The sequence below is a fragment of the Lepidochelys kempii genome, chromosome 2 (assembly GCF_965140285.1).
Source record: "Lepidochelys kempii isolate rLepKem1 chromosome 2, rLepKem1.hap1, whole genome shotgun sequence".
Taxonomy (NCBI): Eukaryota; Metazoa; Chordata; order Testudines; family Cheloniidae; genus Lepidochelys; species Lepidochelys kempii.
In genome coordinates, this window is record NC_136381.1 from 203,992,239 (window position 1) to 204,004,619 (window position 12,381).

Consider the following 12,381-nt stretch of genomic DNA (forward strand, 5'->3'; position numbering starts at 1 on the left):
GCCAAGTGAGTATTGCAGTTTCATGCATGTGCCAATGTGCTTTGGAACTGGTTTTACATTTTCAAAAGTAACAGCAGAATTCCTCCATAAAGCATGACAAGCTCCAACATCAAGAACAGTTTTGCTTGCTTTTATCAAAATTCTTTCCTCTGCATTTTTTCATTTTCATTGTTGTTATTCAGCAAAAGATCCAATATTTGTATCTTTAACAGGCGTGGCCGGGAAGTCACTGTCATCCCCCCAGTCCATAGAAGGATGAATACCAATAAAATATTTTCTACCACAGCCGAGTCTGAACACAGTATGAATTTATTTCATACCCAAATTACAAAGGACCTGACTGTGAACCCCTCATTCTCAATGGTGAGGAGTTACTCACCCAAATAGCCCCATTAACTCCAGCCCCACTACTTATGTGAGTAACTACTCAGCAGTGTGAGTAAGGGGTTTTCAGTCTTGCCATAAGAGCCTGATTCTGCCAGCCCTAGTCATGTTGAGTCATGTCTTACTCTGCTAGCAAGGAACTTCAGAGGAGTCAGGCTCTCCATGTTTATTCACTTGGGGGCAGAAGTATTTTCCGGGTGGGGGGAAATATGTACTTACGGTGTTCATTTGCCACACAAGCATTAAAAAAGAAGTATATGTGTATTTGTGTGTCTGTATATATTTATGTTTGTGTGTCCACATTTATAAGGGTGGGGGATATTGGGAGACACTTAATGAATGTACCATGAGTGTGTGCATTATTTTGGGAAGAGTTTGTATCTCGTGAGCATGGTGAACACTGTTGACTAAATCTGGGCAAACAGCCAGATGGCGTTGGGCCAGCATGAAGCATACAACAGGGATGGTGGGCGGGGTCCATGGTCAAGTATGATTTTTGTTTCTGGAATCTCTTATTACCTGTGACTGTTACTCAGCTCTATAGCCTTCTCTGAATGCTGAATGTGGAGCCTTAGGCTGATATTGTGAGACCCTAACGATAAAGCAACAAGGTTGTTTCATGTATTTTTATGTTGCTTTGATGATATTAGAACTGAATCTAGCTGTGAAAGGGCGAGGAGGCCAACCTTCCCTTTCTCAAAAGCTTTTAAAAGGGCTTGGCGAAACAAATCTAGCCCTGAGGTTGTGACAAAGATTTTTTATGTGATTAAAACGTTAGATAGAAAGAATAAAATGCCAAGAGAGACATGATAACTAATGGCACAAGTCCTTTTTTTTTTTTAAGTTCAACCTATCAGAATAGGAATCAGCCCTTCTCTACAAGATATATCTTAGCCCATAAATCACACCTAGTAAGGATATCTATATGAGCTCTCTCCCCAGACATTCATTCCTCTGTTTAACCACTTTTCTCTTTGCCACCTCTTTATCTGGCTCATCCTCTCCTCCTCCACTCTTCTAGCTACTCCCTTATATTCAGGCAGACCAAATCAAAGAATGAACAAGTAGTGCTTGTCTACATGGTGCATTAGTCCACACAGATGGGTGTAAATTATAGTGCACACTAACATGTTGCACACAAACTGGCCCATGTGGACACTACCGGTAGACATTAGAAGTTCCCTAGGGTGTGTTACTGTGGTACAGTTTGAAACAGGACTACGGTAATGCACTATGGAACTTAAGTGCATAGCAGCAGGGTCCACAAGAGTGAGTTAGTGCACAACACGCTAGTGTGCACTAGAATTTACACTCCTCCAGTGTGGACTAATGCCCCATGTAGACAAGTCCTTAAAGTCTGGCCTACCTCAACTCTGTCTCCTTTCTTGGACCTGCAGTTTTGCCTGTGCAAGTAACTACAAGGTAATTCCTATAGCTTAGATGTCCACCTGACAGTGCATACACATCAGGCCATTACATATCTTCTTAATGAGATTTTTAAAAGCACTCAGCCTTGGCCTAACTCTGCTCCCACTGATCTCTATGATATAACTCCCACTTACTTCACTGGGGTGTGAATTAGGGCAATGTACCATTGGCTTCAATGGGAGCAGAATTAGGCCAACACTACGTACTCCTGAAAATCCCTAATATAATTCCGGGCACAAAAATGGTGGATAGCTCTTGAACAGTAAGGAAAGGCCTGAGTGTGAGGAAGCTTCCCCCAACAGAGAAGTAATAGACGAATTGTGTTTGCCTGTATTTAACTAAATACTCAGGAGCAATTTTTTGTGAGTGAGCATAAAACCCTCAATTAGGTTAATGGAACTATCCTCTTATCCAGGTTCACCTCATTTGCAACCTGCTGTGTGGTTGAGGTTAGATCTCTTGTGAACAAAGACCTGATCCTGCTCTTGTTAAAATCAAGGGCAAAGCCATCACTGGCATCTCTGTGGGAGCAGAATCAGGCCCTGCTGATGATGGGGCTCATGAACAAAAAAATCAACCAATTTAATTGACATAGTCCATGTACCTGACTTAGCTAACGTACTGTACACAGTGTGTCTGACTAGGTGTGTTATGCTTTTTGTTTGTTTGTTTTACTTTTCTCCCTTTGAAACTTTAGGTGCAGGCCACTTTCAGAGTATGGGACGAGACAAGCCAGTGTTCTGATCTAATATGGTAAATCCTATTTTCTTAAAAACCTTCATCTAGATCCTTAGCTGGTCTAAATTGACATCACCTCAGTTTACTGCAATGGAGCTACCCAATTTTGCACCAACGGAGGATCCGGACCCCATTTTCCAAACACAGAGAGTTAATTACAGATGTTATTGCAAACATGGCCCACAATGTTTTCTTATTTTTGATATGTAGCGTAAGCAAGGCAGGTCACAAATACTAGACATCACCGACATGCAGTAGAGCCTCAACTACCCAAAACTTCCTCTGATCCAAAAGAAGGTCATATCCATCAATGTCTCGGTATTACATGAAAATTACCTACTGGAATAATGACAGATGACAAAGGCATGACTCTCATCATTTTGGACTTCTGCTGTTTCAGTTCTTAGGGCACAATCCTGAAAAAATCCGCTTATTTCCCCTCATCTCAGCTTGTCAGGTAGGCCATGAGTTGTTGACTAACCAATACATAAAGAATGGGGAAGCTTGCTTTGCACTTATCCTTATGCTCATACTCCATTAAGCAAGCAAGACACATTATTAATGCTATAATTTATAAGTGTCACTCATCTCAGAATACAGTCTCTGCTATGTAAATCAATGCCTACAGTTCATAAAATATTACTGCATTACCACTTGATTTTCTCCAGTCACCCATTCAAAGCCTACTCCTGCTCTCAATGGCAAAACTCTCGTTGGCTTCAATGGGAGCAGACGCAGGCCCTCCAGTACGTGCCTAATGTTTTAAGATAATAAGCAATGAAAATCATGCTGGAGTTGTTTCTCGGCTATCACAAGTATGGAGCCAAATTCGGTTCTCAGTAGCACCTACAACCCGCCCCCATTGACATCTGAGAACCGAATGTGGCCCATGGAATGCAGAGAAAAGTAAGTTTTTGATCTGGAAACTTCTTGATCTTTTTCCAGAACAAAAGTAACATTTTGATCTGGAAAAACTAAGCTAGTTTCGTAGAAGGGCGGTGGACTGAAAAATTAATTTGAACTGTAGGGACAGGGATTCTATCCTGCCCCACCTCTATTCCCTTGCAAAGGTCTTCTGGACACTCAGACTGGGAGACATTCATTCTTGTGCCAGTCACTAGCCTCACATCTAAACTTCATTGTTCAAGATAACTGTCTGCTAAAAAACAAAGCTTCCACAATTTAATCCTGACTGATCTAAATTAAATTTCCACAAGCTCAGCATTGCCCTATGCAAAACCAACGCTTAATGTTCACTTGCCTAACTCTCTTGCAAAGTTCACTGGAGATCATTTATTTTCTCTCCTCTTCCCAGCTCCATGTGTACATTCTTTCCCCTTTCCACTCAAGCAATGTATATTTTAAGTGGGTACTTCAGCTCATAGTTTCAATGCTTGTATAGTCCCCAAATATTCACTCCAGTTCTCTTATTCACACTTGCTCACCAGTGTTTATTCCTTTTATTCTAATCTCTCTGTTTGTAGGCAATTGGCAATATATTCAAGGAATTCTGTTTTACTGGACAGGTTTTGTAGCATCTACTTATTTAGATAGGTAAGGAAACTGGAATTAATGTAAATATTTGATGCATGTAAAATACTTCACTTTTAACACATTTCTAAATCTGAGGCATTTTCTATGGCTTGGTAAGCACACTTTGAATGATTCATGGGGAGGGGTTGGGGGGGTTTTGTGAGGGGAAGGTTTACAGGCTGAATCTAGCCGCAAAACTAAGTCTAATGTCTCAACCACGGGTATTTGACAAGGCTCACTCTTTCAATGAAAAGCTGCCACAGCCCTATTATGTCATATATGCTACTGCTCCTATCCCCCGCCTTATTATCATCATCATCACTCCCATAACCACATTGGTCACTGGGGCACCAACACTGATAAGCAATCAACCAACTGTCTCCACCCCTGACGATTGTGTGTCAGTGCTTGAGTCTCCGCCAGCTCCATTCTTGTCCATTCTTTTTGTTATCAATCCATCTCTTCTTCTGTCTACCTCTCTTCCCCTTCTCTTCTCTTCCCCTGTACTGTTCCTTGAAGGATGATCTTGGATACGCCAGATGATCTTGTTACATGGCCATACCCCTTCAGCTTGCGCTTCTGCATGGTCATCAGGAGGTCTTCATGTGACACAGCATGCTGGGTGATGATGTTGTGGACCTCTTCATTACTGACGTAGTGGAAGTAGGAGATGCCCAGGATTTTACGGAAGTATCTCATCTCTACTACCTGTATTTTCTGTTCAAGTTCTGTCGTAAGGGTCCACGTCTCTCATGCACACAGAAAAATGGAGATGACCAGTGCATGCAGCAGTTTCAGTTTGGATTCTAGGGAGATGTTCTTGTTCCTCAAAATTTTCTTTAGCTTTGCCAGTGTTGCTGTTGTTTGCGCAGTTCTTGCCAGAATTTCAGCCTTGATCCTTCATCAGTGATGATTGCCCCCAAATACTTGAACTGTTTCACTGTCTCCAGCTCTTCTTCACTGACAGTGATATGTGAGCTGATCCCATCACATTTGTTTGTCATCAGCTTGGTTTTCTCTGCACTGATTTCCATACCGTATTTTGCAGAGGTTTCATCCAATCATTTTACAAGGTTAGTAAGTTCACCTCTGCTACCTGCCAGGCTGTCAATATCATCAGCAAACTGAAGATTTGAGATTGTTCACCCCCCAGTGCTGACTGTGCATATGTGATCTTCTAGGGCATCAGTCATTATGTGCTCCAAGTAGATACTGAACACTGTGGGCAAGAGAAGGCAGTCTTGACGGACTCCAACAGTGGTGTGAAACCACTCTCCTATTTTGCCATTGACGAGAACTGCACTGCCGGCCTTGGCATACAGTTGTTAAATGGTAAGAATAACCTTATGACCAACATTGTACTTCTTCATGGTTGCCAAGAGAGCTTTGTGGCATACTCTGCCAAACACCTTCTTGAAATCAACAAAGACGTGGTAGATGTCCTTCTGGTGTTGTAAGTACTTCTCCCATAGAACACAAAGATTGAAAATCTGTTCTGTGGTACTTCTTCCAGCACGAAAGCCAGACTGTTCTTCAGCGATGATATTCACCACTTGTGGCTTCAATCTATTCAATATGACTTTCAACATCACTTTACTGGGATGGCTAATTAAGCTTATGGACCGGTAATTTTGACACAATTGCAGGTTGCCTTTCTTTGGCAGAGTGATGATTAGTGACTGTGTCCACATGGAGGGCCACTCACCGGTCTGCCAGATCTTGTTGCAGATCTTAGTGAGTACATCTATTACTATTTCTCCTCCGAATTCCATCAGTTCGGCTGGGATGTTGTCAATACCTGTAGCCTTTCTGTTCTTGAGTGATTTCACAGCTGTCTCCACTTCTTCCTTAAGTATTGGAAAGTCATCCTCCTCTGTTGAATCTGGGCTGTCTAGGACACTAGGATCTCCATTTGTCTGATGCTTGTGTAGATCAAAGCAGTAATTTGTCCACCTATTAATGATGTCCTTTTCTTTTGTAAGGCTATTCCCTCCTTTGTCTTGAATTGCATTAACTTTGGTCCATCTTTCCTTCATCAGATCTTTTACAATCTGGAAGGCTCGTTTCATATTTTTATTATTGATACACTCTTCAATTGTAGAGCATTGTTTTTCTATCCATATCTCTTTGGCCCCCACCTATACCCTGCCAATTCAGTGAATTCTGAAACAGTGTTAAAAAAATATATAAAATAAAAAGCATCAACCATGTCTAGAACCTTTTTCAATGAAAGCCCAGCAATTTAAGTCAGACCTATGATACAATGGATCCATCCATTTCCTCTTCCAGGTAAAACCATTTTATATAAATTCATACACTATGGGCCTGATTCTCAGTTACTTGTGGTTGGGGCAGGGACTGGGGTTAAGGCCCTTGTGCTCCTTTACACCCAAAGACCTCTGTATTCTGGGCCATGCAGGAGCCTACTTGGATGATGTTAGAGCAGCCCCTATGAACCCTGGGAAGGAAAGATTACCTATAGTGCAGAGCATTCTGGACACACCTCTTACACCAAAGGCTGGGAGAAGGACTGGTGTAGAGCCCTTACAACAGCTCCACACAGTCCTAGGAGATCCCTGTCTCAGGAAATTTTTACAAGGGGTCATTTCCACCTACTTTAAGGCCCTTTTACCCTGCCACATCAGCATAAAAGGCCTATTGTAAGTGGGAAAAAATCAGTCCCCAGAAGTTTATGCACACCATACTGTAGCATATAATACCATATGCTACATATGATCAATGGCTCCATGTCTAGTTGGCAGCCGGTATCAAGTGGAGTGCCCCAAGGGTCGGTCCTGGGGCCGGTTTTGTTCAATATCTTCATAAATAATCTGGAGGATGGTGCGGATTGCACTCTCAGCAAATTTGCGGATGATACTAAACTGGGAGGAGTGGTAGATACGCTGGAGGGGAGGGATAGGATACAGAAGAACCTAGACAAATTGGAGGATTGGGCCAAAAGGAATCTGATGAGGTTCAATAAGGATAAGTGCAGGGTCCTGCACTTAGGACGGAAGAACCCAATGCACAGCTACAGACTAGGGACCGAATGGCTAGGCAGCAGTTCTGCGGAAAAGGACCTAGGGGTGACAGTGGACGAGAAGCTGGATATGAGTCAGCAGTGTGCCCTTGTTGCCAAGAAGGCCAATGGCATTTTGGGATGTATAAGTAGGGGCATAGCGAGCAGATCGAGGGACGTGATCGTTCCCCTCTATTCGACATTGGTGAGGCCTCATCTGGAGTACTGTGTCCAGTTTTGGGCCCCGCACTTCAAGAAGGATGTGGATAAATTGGAGAGAGTCCAGCGAAGGGCAACAAAAATGATTAGGGGACTGGAACACATGAGTTATGAGGAGAGGCTGAGGGAGCTGGGATTGTTTAGTCTGCAGAAGAGAAGAATGAGGGGGGATTTGATAGCTGCTTTCAACTACCTGAAAGGGGGTTCCAAAGAGGATGGCTCTAGACTGTTCTCAATGGTAGCAGATGACAGAACGAGGAGTAATGGTCTCAAGTTGCAGTGGGGGAGGTTTAGATTGGATATTAGGAAAAACTTTTTCACTAAGAGGGTGGTGAAACAATGGAATGCGTTACCTAGGGAGGTGGTAGAATCTCCTTCCTTAGAGGTTTTTAAGGTCAGGCTTGACAAAGCCCTGGCTGGGATGATTTAACTGGGAATTGGTCCTGCTTTGAGCAGGGGGTTGGACTAGATGACCTTCTGGGGTCCCTTCCAACCTTGATATTCTATGATTCTATGATTCTATATTATATGCTTACTCACACTGTACCAGGCAGTCTATATTTAGGGTATTATTGCGTTACTTTAGATGTCATTCTTGATCATTATCACCAAGCACATTGCTTCCACTTGCACACAATATAAACACTACACTAACCTTTAGCCATACCATTAAGGAATTGGTCATATATTTTTCCCTTCATAACCCAAGAGAAGGAAGGAAGAGAAGAGAGGAGAAGGAAACAAAAAATTAAAAATATTAGCTATTGCCTTTTGACTTGACTGCTAAGACAATAAAGCAGCATCGTAAACTGAATCATGGAAGTCTGCAGTTTTCATTGCTCCCTTTGCTGGTATTACTTCATGGATATTGGAGCCCTTAGGGATACTGGAATATGAATAAAGATTTTTTTTCAAATCAGCCGTTTTTTCTTGGTTCTGTTTCTAAAAATAATGCAGTTTGCAAAATACAGAAGGTTTGGTTTATAACACAAACAAAATTGTTACATTCTGAATGGGTTGTAAGTACCTGATTCTTTGCCTTTTTACTCATCCCTGCTTAAAAAAAAAAAAAAATCTGCAAATCCATTTGCTAACCAGCTGCACCTCTGTACTGAACAGATAACAACCTGTGCAAGCCAGGCTTTGCTGTGAATCGGTGCTGATAGGCCTGAATCTCATAGCTTTTTTTAAATGCTAATGACAAGAAACATTTCCTAAGCCAAAACGCTCTTGTAGATCTGTCTACTTCTATTATGACTGATATTTGCTTGTAAGTACATAGAACACTTGTTCACTGTGCCTTATCTGCTATGGTGCAGCATGCTGACCTACATACCATCCAGCACAATATGATGCACAAACATCTTCTATATAATTTTTCATTTTTGACTTAAAAACAGTAGAGGCAAAATAGGATTGCCGCAAATCTAACAAAGAGATGGCATTATTTCCAAATAAAAATGTGCATTTTTCCAAAGAATTTATTTGTCTAGCAGCATGAAGTTCATACATAGCAATGCTTAAAAAGGGTGTTGAATTGCGATTAGGAAGGAAGGACTTAGGAAGAAGAACAAACCACATCTTTTCTACTTACATAGAATAATTAAGCTAACTTATTTCTCATCACAATTAAAAGTTCAGCCTTTATGAACCATGTTTTCGCAATGTCACTAAATGCTGCTGATATAAGAATGCTGAAGTAAGTTTGATAATAACAATAAAGAATGAAGGATAGAAAAGGATACAGTAGCTAAGGGAACTGAAATGATCGTCTATTACCTGCCATTGTCAAGCTGCACAGAATTTTAGTATTTATGATTTTTGTTGTGGTGCGTGCTACCTTGAATAAACATAACCTTTATAGTGATATTCATCTACTGAATTAAATAATTACTACATCTGATTTTATTGTAAATAAATACAGGTCTACCCATTGCACCTACATTTTTCATACTAGGTAACAGAAATACAGCTGAAAATATATCTCACTATTGTGAGGAAAATGTACTTTAAGAGCTAAATTTTAAGAGCAAAATGAATAATCTTACAAAACAGAAAGTCCTCATCAACTGTGAACGTTCCTAACCAGTACGTACATGTAAATTACTTGGCAAATCTTGAAAAACTGTCCTTTTAACTAATAGATAAAGAGGATACTTTGTATTGGCTATAGCCATTATTTTAAAAAATGGATAACTAAACATGATTCCTGCATACTAAAGCAAGCTAAAATCGTCTTAGCTGTAATACCTGTTTTATAACAATGTGCTTACGTACATATTGAATTGAGCTATATTTATTGCAATGTTATTACCTGAAAAATGAAAAATACACTATACAAATTATAGGGAAAATGAACTTCTAATTCTGCTATAAGTTTAAATGAACTATGCAGTCTATATTTAATACATATTAATTTTTTTTAAAGAAGAGTTATTATACCCACCAGGCACTGGAATATTTTCCTGTTACAGTGAGTTAGGTCTGCAGCCATCCCTCAAAGCAGTCAATGGGATCATTACCACTGGCTGAATTAGCCCGGTAGCCACAGAAAGGATTATGTATTATTGTGCTCTGACTCGTCACTATATTTTTGAACCAGAACTTGGTAAAGCACTGTTAACATGTTCAATAACCTTTATTTACTGGGGTGGGGAGTGTTTGGTTTGGGTTGGGTTTCTTATATACTATCAGCTTCAGCCTAGTTGAAGCTTTTGGACTTGTCGGTTTTGTCTGGAATGTTTATAATTCAAAGGATGCTTTTTTGTGTACATTTGGAAGGCCCATTCCCTCAGCTCAGTGATAGATTTCTACTAACAAGATATACAGTGTTTTAATTCCCATTCTTCTACATCATTAATGGCAATAGAGTATTTTACATCCACAGGTAGCTCTATAAGTCTAACTTATTAATGACTTGTACTGATGTGATTTCCCAAAAAAGCTTATTATTAGCACACTTTCTGCAATAACACAGCAGACAAAGTTTAACCATTGGATAAATTGCTCTGAATAGATTTAGCAACATGGGAAAGATGCATTTACCTTTCAGATATCAGAAAGGTACTTCTGATTTCCTTTGTGATTTCCTAATATTTGTCAGACCAACATTGGTCTAGAACAGGAGTTCTCAAATTTCATTGCACCACGACCTTCTTCTGACAACAAAAATACTACATGATCCCAGGATGGGGAAGTGAAGCCTGAACCCACGCGAGCCCTGTTGCCCCAGGGGGGGGGCGGGAGGGGGCATCCAAAGCCAAAGCCCGAGGGCTTCAGCCCCAGGCAAGGGGCCTATAACCTGAGCCCCGCTGCCCAGGGCTAAAGTCCTCAGGCTTTGGCCCTGGGCAGTGGGACTTGGGCCCCGAGTAGTGGGGCTCAGACTTCAGCCCTGTGCTCCAGCAAGTCTAAGCCAGTCCTGGCGACCCCATGAAAATGGGGTTGCGACCCACTTTGGGGTCCTAATCCACAGTTTGAGAACCACTGATCTAGAGAGCCTGCAGCCCTCCCTCATTTCAGTCTCCCTCAGACACGCACACGTTGCTATTCATCTCAATAAGACCACTGTCATGAATAAGAACTATTCACAAAAGACCAAGATCCTTGCTAGAATCTTAGCATGTAATTTTATATTTCTTAAAGCAAACTGTTATGACATAGGGTATGTCTACACTACAAAATTAGGTCAAATTTATAGAAGTCGATTTTTTAGAAAGCGATTTTATACATTCGATTGTGTGTGTCCCCACTAAGGGCATTAAGTCGGCAGTGTGCATCCACAGTACCATGGCTCACATTGACTTTTGGAGCATTGCACTGTGGGTAGCTATCCCACAGTTCTCGCAGTCTCCGCCACCCACTGGGTGGAATTCTGAGTTAGCTCCCAATGCCTGATGGGGCAAAAACATTGTTGCAGGTGGTTTTGGGTACATGTTGTCTGTCACCCCTTCCTCTGTGAAAGCAACGGCAGACAATCGTTTCACGCCTTTTTTCCATGTGGACGCCATACTGCTTTCAGCAGACGGTGCAGTAGGACTGCTAGCCGTCATCATCGAACTCGGCTTCCGCTGCAACTCTGCTCTCCTGCTCTTGTCTTGATAGCAAATTTCTCCATGTTGGCTGTCATGGACTCCCGCTTCCGCTGCAACTCTGCTCTTCTGTTCTCATGAATCCACCTCGCAGGTCCTCTCGTCATTCTCTATAAATATCTATTCTCATGGCATCTGTCATCAGCCACCGCTTCCACTGCAACTCTGCTCTCCTGCTCTCCTGCAGACGCCATACCACGGCAAGCATGGAGCCCACTCAGATCACCGCGGCAGTTATGAGCACTGTAAACACCTCGCGCATTATCCTGCAGTATGTGCAGATCCAGAACCTGCAAAAGCAGGTGAGGAAGCAACGGCAATGCAGTGACGAGAGTTATGAGAACATGGACACAGACTTCTCTCAAAGCACGGGCCGCAGCAATTTGGCCATCCTGGTGGCAGTAGGGCAGTCTTATGCTGTGGAACGCCGATTCTGGGCCCGGGAAACAAGCACAGACTGGTGGGACCGCATAGTGTTGCAGGTCTGGGATGATTCCCAGTGGCTGCGAAATTTTGCATGCATAAGGGCACTTTCATGGACCTTTGTGATTTGCTTTCCCCTGCCCTGAAGCACAGGAATACCAAGATGAGAGCAGCCCTCACAGTCCACAAGCGAGTGGCAATAGCCCTCTGGAAGCTTGCAACACCAGACTGCTACCAGTCAGTCAGGAATCAATTTAGAGTGGGCAAATCTACTGTGGGGGCTGCTGTGATCCAAGTAGCCATTGCAATCACTGAGCTGCTGCTATCAAGGGTAGTGACTCTGGGAAATGTGCAGGTCATAGTGGATGGCTTTGCTGCAATGGGATTTCCTAACTGCGGTGGGGCAATAGACGGAACGCGTATCCCTATCTTGGGACTGTACCACCCTTGGCAGCCAGTATATAAACTAAAAGGGGTACTTTTCAGTGGTGCTGCAAGCACTGGTGGATCACAAGGGACGTGGGAGGGTATTGGCTCCAAGGTGATAAA